This window comes from Sminthopsis crassicaudata, chromosome 1 (assembly GCF_048593235.1).
Source record: "Sminthopsis crassicaudata isolate SCR6 chromosome 1, ASM4859323v1, whole genome shotgun sequence".
NCBI classification, from domain to species: Eukaryota; Metazoa; Chordata; class Mammalia; order Dasyuromorphia; family Dasyuridae; genus Sminthopsis; species Sminthopsis crassicaudata.
Genome location: NC_133617.1, coordinates 146788800 through 146802378, shown reverse-complemented (window position 1 = coordinate 146802378; position 13579 = coordinate 146788800).

Genomic DNA, 13579 nt, shown 5'->3' with positions numbered 1-13579 from the left:
TTCATTTTTCTAACACCCTTAGCTTTGCTCTATTTGGGGCTTTCTGGGGTTTTTCCATGAGCTTCTTGCAGTTGAAGCTCTTCTCGACATAAGGTCTACTTGGTTTTTAACTCTATATTAATTTGATCTCCTTGTTCACCTAAGTTTCTCAGAATACCAGATCTGGGGAAATCCTTGAAGAACAAAAGAAGACAATTTAAAGATCCAATCTACTCTCAATTGTACACTAAGTATTAATTTGTGAACTGCCCCAACTTAAGTTATTTATCAATCATCAAAATAAAAATAATTTCAGAAAATATTCAGAAATTTCATAAACTATTATGGATGAGAAATCTGTAATAGATTCTTTTAAAATAATAAATTTTGAACTTCATAAGTAACCAACAAATAATCCAAGTACAAAGGACAATAATAATAAGGACTGTATATGAAGCTATATTTGGGGAGAAAGGGGAAGAGAGGGCGAGAGAGAAACACACACACAGACAGAAAGAAGAGACACAGAGGCACAGAGAGAGTGAGCCAGCATTATTGTGTCTCTTTTTAGAGAGGTTTGGAGTATAATTCTTTGAAGTTAATTTAATTGAAGGCAAGTATGTTCCTTTATACAATGACCCTTAGCTACTTTTAGACTCAGAATATTTGTGCTGGCTAGACCACTAGTCTAACAAAAAATGATATATTTTTTTTAAAAATAAGAGGAAGTAAACTAAGAGGATGTCCAACAATTTAGGAACTGTTGAATAAGTTGTGGTATATTATTGTATTGGAATATCATTGTGCTGAAGAAATGAGGAAATAGGTGATTTCAAAAAAACATGGAAAGACATATGGTACAGTGTAAAGTGAGTAGAAACAGAAGAACGATGTATACAACAACATCAATATTTTAAAACTTACTAACTTTTAGAACTTTTAGAATTGGATGAAAAATTAAGAAATAAGCAGAACCAGGGGAACAATTTCTACAATAACACTAACAGCAAACAACTTTGAAAATTTTAAGCTATGATCAGTAAAATGAACATGATTCTAGAGGATCAGTGTTGAAATATGCTATCCATTACATAGAAATGATGTATTTGGGATGCAGACTTAAACATATATTTATATCTACCCACATATAAATATAAATTTGCTCTGCTTGACTATGAATATTTATTATGAATAATTAGTAATTAGGGCAGTTAGGTGGCTCAGTGGATAGAATGCTAGTCCTAAAGTCAGGAAGATTCTTCCTGAGTTAGGCCTCAGACACATAGTAGCTGGAGAAGTCACTTAACCCTTTGCCAAGAGAACCTAAAAAGATCACAAGGAATTGGACATGACTGAAATAATTAAATAAAAACAAATTAGCTTTTTCTCCTCAGTAGAGTGAGGGAGGTGTGAAATGAAAAAAAAGTTTCTGTTAATTTAAAAAAAATAGAGAGGGAGGGGATACTAAAGATGTGAAATGTTGCACAAACTTTAAGATGAGGTCATTGTTTTATTAATTTAACTTAGCTGTTTAGCTTTGTTTCAAGAGACCACTCACAAAGTGAGAGTAACCTAAAAATGTGATATAAAGATGAGTCACATTAATAAAACTGGGGGAAAAAAGAGGCAGTGTAATAGAATGGGTCCTCCAATAGGACTTGTTGTCAGATTTTGGATTCAGGCCCCAATTCTCTCACTTATTAGCTCAGACCCAAGGGGTGTCTCACACCTTTTCCTCACTATTGCCACATCCACCATGCTACCTTCTCTCTGGCTATCTTCCTTATCTCTCTCCCTCATCCCTAATCAGGCTTTCTCTGACACTTTCCAACCATTTCCATACCATGCTGTCTCTGGGCATCTTTCTCATTCCCTTTCACCATCTCTTAAGGCCATCTCTAGTCTTCCTGGATCTATATCCTGCCATTGGACTCAGGTGGCTCTGGAGGAGAAAGTGAGGCAGGTGACCTTGGTCAGCCCTCCATCACTTCAATACAAGTCACTTGCATGTCATGGCATCAACTCCCTGATTTTATGGTTTTCTTCAAGAAGGAAGAACAAAAACAATAACAAAACTAGCTCCTATTAGAATGTAAGCAGAAACTATCTTGTTTGTATTGGTATCCCCAGCATTTAGCATGGAGACTCGAATATAAGAAATAATAAATGCATAAGAAACAATAAACACATCTGAATGTGTGTGGGGTTTTTGTATGAATATCTCTATATCTTTTTCAATATACTTTTCTCTCTATGTGAACCTCTGTGTATGTCTATGTTTCTCTTGTGGGAATCATGTCATAATCATCAACATGTAGAAATGTGAAAAATTAATTTAGTTTATGCTCAGAATATAAACTCACTGTAAAACAAAGTAAGTGAGCCCTGAGTAGCAGTTTCAGCAGTCGTAGGGTTTAGTTGCATAGGCAGGATGAGCACAATGGCATTTTACAGATAGCAGAAGAGGTAGGTAATGATTTAGACATTAAAGAACAGGGAGTAGAAAGGGGAAATCTAGATCAAGTAAAATAGGAAATTAGTCAATAAATAACTAGGGTTATAGTTGGAATTTGCAAAATAACCTTTTAACATGATATCTATAATTTTATGTATGAACTTGATTTTTCAGGTTTTAACTTAGTTATATTACCTCTCATCTTGAGTAAATGGTGGTGATAAAACCTAGTTAGAAATTCTCTATTACACAGATTGTCTGTTTCTCTCTCCCTCCCCCTCTCCCTTCCTTTCCTTCTCCCTCTCCCTTTCTTCCTTTCCCCTTCCTTCCTTCTCTCTTTCCATCCTTCTCTCTCTCTGTCTCTCTATCTCTCTGTCTCTCTTTCTGTCTTTCTAGTTTTCTCCTTCTGGATCTCAGTTTCTTTATCTGTAAAATGGGAATATAATAAGTTTATCTATTTTCAGAGTTTTGGTGGGAATGATACAAAATAGAGAGACAGTGTGAAATGGTGTGTAATAGATCAGCTTCAAAACCCAGAAAACCTAGGTTTAAGTCCTATCTCTGTCATATACTGTGTGATCTTGAACAAGATACTTAGCCAGTCAGCGCTCTAGACAGTTCTCTAAGGCAATTGGCTGCAGAGAAGGTCCAGAGTTACATTTGTAGAGGACATTTCCTCCTCTGGAAGGGAATTGCCTATTCTGAGGAAATCACACATCCAGTTTTTATCTCTTTATACATTATGTATTCTTTTGTAACTGGGAGGGTACTTCTTGTAACTGGAAAACGTCTAACAAAAATAGATAAAAATAAAATGTAATACAAATAATGTTAATGTAGGTGGTTTTCTATGTCACTGCACAGCCTTCAGGGATTTCTTCACTTGAGTTTGACATCATTGCTTTAGTGCATAAAGGCTTTAGGCAGGAAGACTTGAGTGCAAATTCTGCCTCAAGTATTCACCATCTGTGTGAATCTGGGAAAATAACCTTTCTTAACCTTTGTTTCTTCTGTAAAATAAGGATAACTAATAACACCTGTGTCCCAGGATCATTTTGATTAAATAAGGAAACCTATATAAAGTATTTTGCAAATATCAAAACATTATGTAAATGTGAAGTATTATCATTATTATTAATATCCTTCACAATAATTGGCATTTCCCTTCCCAAATTATTTTGGATTTACTTCTCATATGTGTTTGTGGGAGTCTAAGCCTCATGATTTGGGTGTCTTTTGTGTTACTTTTAAAGTGATAGGGAACAGAGTAAAAGTCATTGATGTCTTACTGTCTTCCTTCTGTGTATCTGTACATATACCAGGAGATTAGAGGCTACTGGAGGCCAAGGGCTATTTCAAATCCCTACCACCTAGCCTTTATTAAGAGCTTACTTAATAAAGCTATATCTATGTATCTATGTATATGTTGATATGGAAATATATATAGAAAGAGAAAGAGAGAGAGAAATCCAAACATTTTTGTAATAGTATGTATATGTGCATTATATATGATTGTATAAAATATGTAATATGTAATATACAAATAATATATATTTGATGCTCAGATTAATTTATTGATGCTTATAGTAGCTCTGTGAGGTAAGAACCACAGGCATTGTTACACCCATTTTAAAAATCAATTAATCAAAAATTTATTAATATTCTGCCTTTGTATTGGGAATACAAAGATAAAATAAAAACCACCTCTGCCCTTGATGACTTTATGTACTTTAGGAGAAGGAAACTAAGAATTAAATTACTTACCCATAGACACATTATAGGTGTGGTTAGAAGTAGATGAATGAATGAATGAAAATGCATTGTTTACTCTGTTCCAAGTGGTGGGGATATAACTACAAAAGTAATCTAATCCCTGCTTTTAAGGGACTAACATTCTAATTAGGGGAAATGGGAGGTACAGGAAGGTTCAGCTCTAGGAAAGATGACAAAATCCAGTTATCCTTAGGGTATATATGGTATAAGGGTTCTCAACCTGGGATTCATAAATGTGTTTAAATATATAGATAAATGTATTTTAATATATTACATGTTTTTCTTTGAAATCTTATGTATTTATTCTTTTAAAAACATTATTCTGAGAAGGTGTCTTTTTCCTGAATGGATCATAGTTAGCAACATACTGCTCAATCAAGAGGTATGAACATGGTCATATTCTGGGGTCAAGAAATGGCAGGTTGAGCCCGAAAGAGTCTGGCCTACAGCTTTTGGAGAATGGGCAAATGAGTTTCAGATTCAGAGTAGAGGAAGCAGTTTTTAGGCAGCAAAGAGTATGTAATACCAGGTGGTAGCTAGGATGTTAGGTTTGGGGCAGGGAAGGGGAAGATCTGTCTCCCGTGCCTGTTGTGATAATATTCCAACCAGAGGAATACTGGCAAATATTTAGCAGCAGGCTATCTGAAGCAAGGGCCACTTTTAAGTTTAATCTAAAATATTAATATTTTCTCCATCACTTTCTTAAGTCTAGATAATCAGCAATATAACAAATCAATCCTTGATTTGTAGTATTTGCTTATTTCCAATATGACATTGCTCACAATAGGAAATTTAACAATCATGTTTCACAAGTGATTTGAGCTGGTTCCAGGATATTCCTATTTAAATCCTGATAGATCATTTTTTCCATTATACTACTTTACCTTCTCTTCACTTTTGATGACAAAAGAAATATAAAATGGTGCATTTGATTTGGGTTATTTCTTCTTTATTTGTAAATGTCACTATTGGCAAATTTTAAGGATAATTTAAAAATATAAATAGTTAATATTCATATTTAACAAGCGGATTTTAGTGTAACCATTACCATTTATAATTAATAATTTGTGATCAGAAAAGATATCTTTATTTAGCTATTGTTGAAACAACTAAGTGGTGCAGAGGATAAAACATCAAGAAGATCTGAATTCAAATCTGTCCTCAGATTCTTACTAGCTTGTGACCCTGGACAGGTCACTTAATCCCTATATGCTTCAACTACTTAACTATAGAATGGGGATACACTGGTGAAGGAATTGGCAAATGATTTTGCCAAGAAAATCCCATGGACAAATCCATGAAGTCACTAGGAGTCAGACATGACTGAATAACTAAACAACAAAATTATTAATCTCCAAGAAGCCAAAAAAGTTTGAGTTTCTTCAAAGTCTCATATTTATATTTTGGATAATACAAAAAAGAAGCCAAACTTCCCATATTCACCTCCTTTTCAAATAGGGAGAGAAACTTCTTATTTCTTTTGACCAACATCTCATGGTTGAAAGTCAGAGTTTTGGCTATTTGACCATGTGATATTATTTGACCAACCCCAGGATAAAGGCTGTCTTCCCTATCTTCTAGTTGATAACTTAGCTCTCTTGTCCTTAAAAAATATTTAATACTGACTAAATTCATTGCCAAAATTATGCTATTTTTTCTTCATGTAAAAATCTGACTTTCCATGTAGGAGAACACGACAACATTGTAGCCATGGATTTATTAGTCCAAAATAATCCTAAGGGAAAGTTTTTTTTTTTTTTAATTTGAATTGGGATTTCAACTTGGAGTCAGGAAGACATGACTTTGACATTTACTGGTTGTATGGGCAAATCACTTAACCGTATTCTGCCACAGTTTCCCCATATGTCAAATGAAGGGATTTGACATAATGGTCTCTAAAGTTCCTTTTAGCTCAATTTAGGATTATATAGTTTCTATCACAGTAAACATTACTAAATTTCATGGGGACTAATGTTTGGCAATTTTTTTTTATTTTAGTAAATACGATCTGTAAATGAGGGAAAAATGGCAAGAAAGAAACACTAACTAGATTAAATAAGATAAACATCAGAGTTGTTCCATTATCTGTAGTTTGTATGGGTCTTCTGCCTCTTTCTCCCCTCCTAGAACTTTTAATTCCTTTGACTGCAAACCTGTGGAGATATCTATGATGTTCCAATAGAGAAGGCATAAGAATTTGTATTGATCCATACTACATGAATGGAATAAATTTAATTTTGAGTGGCATTCTTTCAAAGCTGAACAGAAAGATTTCTATAATTTGGACATGCTTGGTAAAATCTTATTGAGGGCTAAAAAGTTGATTTGCCCCAAATATCATGCTGTTCTGTGGAAAGGACAGATAAAACCTACAAGTGCGTTACAAGGCAGAATTTTAAAAACTTATTTTAATCTACCATAGAAGACCATTTAAGTCATGATGAATGCTGATTATTTTTTTTTGTACTCTGCTTTGGCTTACTGACATCTATCCTGACAATTCCTGTAAGACAATTCCCATAAGTCTTAGAAAAAGCAGGCTGAAGAGAGAGATGATGTTTTGTGAAAGAATTTTCCAAAGGCAACTAACTATATAGTTTTTTTTTCCTTCCCTTAAAATGAATGAAAAACTTTGATCTATCAACTGTGAAAAGTAAACTGGGTGTGACCTTCCATCATCAGCTAATCATCTCACTTAATGACATTTCTTAACTTTGCTCTGATATTAGGTCATGGTCTTTCTTTGTACTGTCAGGATTTTTCATCCAAAGGCTAATTGTTTCCGTTTATGTGTATAAGGATAGCTTGGGAATCAGATGTGTTTAATATGAAGTTCATCTTTGTGTCTCAAATATCTGACAGTTCTTTGTGTTTTCTTATGCCTATCCCAGAAAGGATAGATTCAAGAAGAATTCTATTTAATAAGGGTAAGAGAAACTTATCTTTTCTTTTGTGTCTTGCATCCCTTTGACAGTCTGGTGACACCTATGGACTCCTCAGAATGATGCTTTTAAATTAATAAAATAAAGTATATAGGATTAGAAAGAAAATCTATTATATTAAAATGGCTATTACAATATTTTAAAAGGATCCTTGCTTTAGGGAAAACATTAAAATATTCAAATCATTGTCACCATAGCCTATTTCTTTGAAAATTAAATTTCATTGCTCATTCAATCCAACTAAATGTTCACCTCAACTGCAGTAAAACAAACATCTGAAATGAGTTGAATTACACATGTCGCTTTATTATGGATTTTCATTAGATATTTATCACAAGGAGACTCATGTCAAAATAGATCATGGTTATATTTGTCCTATAATGATGGAAATACTTGAAGCATCTTGAGGTTTTATGCATTGTATTCTCTCATAATTTATATCTAATGTTAGTAAGAAAATGATACTTTATTGCTTCAGAGCTCAGATTAGTGTTATCATTCTAAGGGAAGATAAATACATTCTACTTATGCTTTTGCATTCTCTTCAGTTTTTTTCCCATAAATCTTTCAAGAGAATCCACCCAGAACATTCTAGGTTTTCAACATTTTATTGCCATCAGGGTAACACTGAAGTTGTTCATCTCTTCGTCTCTCAAAGGACCAGTCCAACAGCTTTTGCAATCATACCCTTCTGGGAGCATCTTTTAGTGTAGAGAGTTTAAATGGCTTCCATTTCAGAGGTAGATTAACTAATATGGAAATTGCAATTATTCTATGATCTTAAAACAACAATGACAAAACCAAGATGTTTTTTCTTAGAGAATTCGCTGTGTTTTACTTAGTCTTGCCATGTAATAGGGGTGTGCACAGAAAAGCAATTCAACTTTGTATACAAAGCATTCTGTTAATACAACTCTCTATTGAAGAAGCTTGGTGCCTGATGGGTAGAGTGCTGGGCCTGGAGTTAAGAAGACCTGAGTTCAAATTCAGATTCAGATACTTAGTAGTTCTGTGATCTTGAACAAGTTAATCAGTTTTCTCAACTATAAAATGGGAATAATAAAAGCACCCATTTTACAGAGTTGCTGTGAAGATAAAATGAGATAACATTTGTAAAATGCTTAGCAATAGTACCTGACACAATAGGCACTATATAAATGCTAGCAATTGTTAGTAATATGCTATATAGTATGCTTACTTAGACCATGCACCAAAGTTTCTATGATAGAAGCATGGGTGGTTAATGGGTGGCATATAAAGTCACATTATATAATACTCCTACAAGATTAAGATCTGAAAGGGCTATATAATTTTATTTCATATTTTTCATTGAGGGCCATAGCTTTTGATACTTTCCCTTCATATTCCTATTAATTTATATTTGGATTTTAAATTTCCTGTTGTGGTTAGTTCAGCCAATATCTATTGATCAATCTGAGGCCAAGGGGAATTAAATGATTGTCTAAGGTCACATAGGTTGTGAATATAAGGGACTGCAATAAGAATCCAAGTCCTGTACCTCCAAAATTAGTATTCTTTTCATTGTACCACATTACTTTTCTATTTTATTTGAAATATTTAGACATTTATACTATGCATAGCTGATTGCTAAAATATACTAATCCAACCTTACAAATTGATTTTTGAAATTAGTAAGGCAAAAGTTCTTTTGGCTAGAGGGTGAATTGGCATCCTATACATTTGCCACTTTTTTAAGACTGACTGGGAGGCCACTGTTCCCCTTCTGGTCCCCAAGGCTAAGAGAACACAGATATATTAACACAGATATATTTTCCTCTAGCCAACCTATGCCGCATTTCCCCCCAAACTCAACTTCCTAAGAAAATATTACAAAAAGGGAATAGGAAAGAGAAAAAGCTTATACTCAGTTTCTTTTTGGCCTAAAGTATAAAAGCTGATGCTTTCATGGCTAAATTAATGTTCATATTGGCTTCATTAAGCCACTAAAATGATCTAATTCAACATGCTTAAATTATTAAAAATTCATGATCAGTTTTATTCTATTTTTTTGGGAGAGCAGGAGTGGGATGTATAGGAGACAGGAATTGTTCAGACCTATGATTTATAGTATTATTTAACTACAACTTAATAGTATTAAAATTAATAGTATTTTTTCCTGAGGCTGGGGTTAAGTGACTTGCCCAGGGTCACACAGCTAGGAAGTGTTAAATGTCTGAGGTCAGATTTGAACTCGGGTCCTCCTGAATTCAGGGCTGGTGCTCTATCCACTGTTCCACCTAGCTACCCCCAAATTAATAGTATTAAAAGTTGTATAGTTTGTCCATGACTACACATCTAGAATGGGTTAGAAGTCAGATTTGAACCAGGTCTTCCTGAGTCCAAGACTGGCCTTGTAACTACTATACCATGTATCTTCCTATTCTCATACACATCTATAACATTCAGAACACGATGAGTGGAACTATATTCAAAAATCTATATTGCTTTCATTTGGAACTTCCTTGGAAGTCCATGGCTAATGATTCATTTATTTTCCTGTTAACATCAGTAGAGTGATTGGTACAAGAAATTTCCTAGGTTTTTTTTATTTTTTTTTTGAGAGGCAGATTTTTCATGTCAACAAATTAATTCTTGAATGTCCTCAATACATCACTAAGAAATCATTTTTCTTTTCTTATTTACCTCTTTCTGACTTTCTTATATACTTATTATATCCTTAGTATATGTTCTTGTTTGTATTTAATTTTCAAAGAAGATCAATGATATCTTGACTCCTGTGTGAATCTGATTTGTGAGGCAGAGTTGCACAAAGTTATTAATTTCACTCTTTCTTCTAGAGTCATTGAAGTCTGGTAGTAAGACCAAAGTGCAATGGATGACTTTGTTTCAAGAGTTCCACAGCACTTATTTTAATTAACTTTATGACTTTTGGAACACATTTTTCTCATAGTCCTCTTCTGCTGGGAGAAATCTTCCTATGCTTGGGATACACACTCTTCTAACTCACCAAGAGGTTTGAGACTCATTGGTTACTCTTAGCCTGATTTAGCAGGTCTGCCAAGAGTTTTGCCAGGGTACTAGTCCTCCTTGAACACCCCATATATTATATTTTCTTAGTAGGTTATAAACATTTATAGTAGAGGGACTAGGACTATTCAGCTCTGAATTTTTTCTCCATCCCATTCCCCTTTCTTCCTCTTTCTCCCTGGCATCTAGCAGAAAATCTTCACACAAACTAATAAAAGTTTGTTGAATTGAATTATTGAATGACTTCTGCCTTAGTCATTATAACTTAAATTAGATCAAGAAATGGTTACTCTCTTTATTATTTATATGTGATGACAACATTTGGCATTGGACAAGTTGAAAGTACTGATAAACTTTATATTATATTTGGCCATAATAAGGAGAAGGAGCTAGCAAAGCATTCGTATGATTGGGTCATTATTGAAATTTAGTTAGCAAAGTTACTTATGTAATAATAATCATCATGATAGCTATCTTTTACTTTTTTATTAAGTAAAATGTTTTTTATTAGTTGCTAATAGAATATTTGATTTTTAATATTTCATTGTGTAAACTAGGATCATGGATTGAGAGCAAAAATGAACCTTAATGACAATTTACTGATGTTCTCATTATACAAGTGAATGAACTGAGACACAAATTGATTCAGAGACTTGTCTAGAATCACACAACTAATAAATATTTGAGTCAGGATTTGAATCCAGGTCTGATTCTTAAGTTCCATAATCAATCTACTATATTTTCTGATCTCTAGCATAAGAATCGTAATATATTCCTGTATATTTCTCAAGGTTGTAAAGGTCATGGGAACCAAAATATGTAAAAACTCCTTGAAAATTGTTTATCTTGGAAATGCAAGATGGCATTTTATCTGTGTATTTATTAATGTTAGCATATCTTTCTGACTTCTGATCTTTATTTTTTAATATTAATTTAAGTGATAAAGTTTGCTTAAGAAAGATTAGACACCATCTTTCCCTCCAAGACTTACAATCTTTATAAAGGGGATCATAGAACTGGAGTTTAGAAGGGACCTTATGGGTAATTTAGTCTACTACTCATTATCTATCTGTCTGTCTGTCTGTCTGTCTCTCTCTATCGATCTAGATATAGCTCTCTTGATATATATGTATATGTATATATGTATATCAAGAGAGAGAGAGCGCTATATCTAGATATACATATATATATATATATATATATATATATATATATATATATATATATATATATATATATATATATATATATATATTGAGAGAGAGAGCATTAAATGACTTGTCCAATGTCACATTGGAAGTGAAAAAGATAGAATTCAAACTTAAATCAAGTAATATTGAGTTTAGAACTATAAAATGAGTATTTTGACTCAAGATAAAGATGAGCAAAGAGAGAGTTCCAGCCAAAGGGATGCAGTGTCACTGGATTGTGTGGGAATGGGGTTGTATAGGAAGATGGTATAAGGTGTAAGGAAACTGAAAAGACTTTAAAGCAAATGTATTTAATGGGGTAGGAGAGACACAGGAGGTTTCTCTATGGTTTAGCTTTGTTGTAAAAGGTTTAAATATGTATTTTTCAGTAAAGATAAAGTAGTTAAAGAGTCAGTCTTTGTTCTGGGATGGCTTTTCTAAAATTCCTCTAACTGCTTACAATGCTTGACTAATTTAAGACAGATCTGACCTTGATGGATATCATAGGCTGAAAAATATAGATAAATTGAAAAATATGGATGACAGATGCAGGTTTTTCTGTAGTAAATGCTACTTGCACCAGCATCCCTACTAAGATTCTTCCTTCTACTTCTGAAAAAACTGTCTCTCTGAGCACCATAGAATTTTACTTGGGGTATTCACATTCCTGCACTTTTGAATGCTTTCCATCTTCTCAGACACAGGCAAAAGAATACAGATTCAACTTGGCCCAAGATTCTGTCTCTCCTTGTAACTTTTAACACATCTTAAGTTTGGTTAAAAAAAAAACAAACCTTTCTCATCTCTTCTTGGCTTTGTGACTTTACTGAAGCTTAAGAGCAAAAGAGAGAAATGAAAATGAGATGAAATGAGACAAATGAAAAAGAGGGACAAAAGTTCTTGGAAAAATTTTGTTCCCAACACATGCCCTTGTGGATAGGCTGAATTTAGGGGAAGAGAGCTTCAATTCTAGTTTTGCCACTATGGATCAGTCAAGTCAACAAGTATTTATTAAGCACCTATTATGTACCAAGCACGTAGTGAATTTATTTCTCTGTGTCCTCAGTTTCCTGATCTGTAAAATGAGGAGAGTGAACAAGATAATCTCGCATGACCATTCCATTTCTATGATTCTTTGGATGTCACTGGTAATCTAAGTACTCACAGGAGTAGGCACCGAAAAGGGTGACTAATGGAAAGGACACCTCTAATATATGTTGAAAGATGGCCTTCAATGGTCATTGTCCATGTACTCCTTAAGTTATGATCATATTCACCTCTCACAAAGTTCTTTCGTCAATATAATCCTGGGTTAGTATTACTATTTTTTGGACCAGACTTGCAGTTGCATTAACATATGAAGAAAGACCCTGAGCAGGTCACTTAAACCCTGAACAGTTTCCTCATCTGTAAAATGATCTAGAAAAAGAAATGGCAAAACACTCCAGTATCTTTGCTAAGAAAATACCAAATGGGGTCATGAAAAGTTAGATATGACTGCAACGACTGAACAACAACAGATGAAGTAACTGACGTTTGCAAAAATCACTTGCTCAAGGTGTGCCGGCTAGCAGGTGTCACAGATGAGACTCAAATCTTGACTCTGATCCAAAATTCTTTCTACTACATTAGACTTTTTCCAGTGATGATGTTTAGTTAACATCTTTTTCTCTTATCTCTTGTAAAAAATTTTATATGTAAAAAAATCACTTTAAACTCTGAAAATACTAAATTTTATTAACTTAACCCCAATTGAATTTGCATTTTATTATATATATATATATATGTATGTATATATATATATATATATAAATTTTAAACTTATAAAATCATTTACTAGGATCTTTCCCTAATTAAATTAAGTTGGATAACTTATTAATAGACTCCAAGAAACATTCTAGAATGGATGTCATCAAAATAAGTGTAATAGGAGGATTATTTTGTTCTTATTCTCTGTTTTATGTAATTTAGGAAATATCTATTATGACTATACTATGAACACATCATTTTACTAGGTATTGTGGGGGCTCTAAAGATGAATGAAAAAGTGGTTTTGTCTCAAGAAGCTTAAGCTCTCACATGAAATAATTAGAAAGCCTCACAACACTAAATTTAATCAAGTGCCAAGTAACATTGCTACACACATAGACCATAAATACAAGAAGCACTCAAAAAAGAGAGTTTATGTTGAGCTCTCAGATTCCTGTTTTGACTCCACTTCTGCTAGGAAA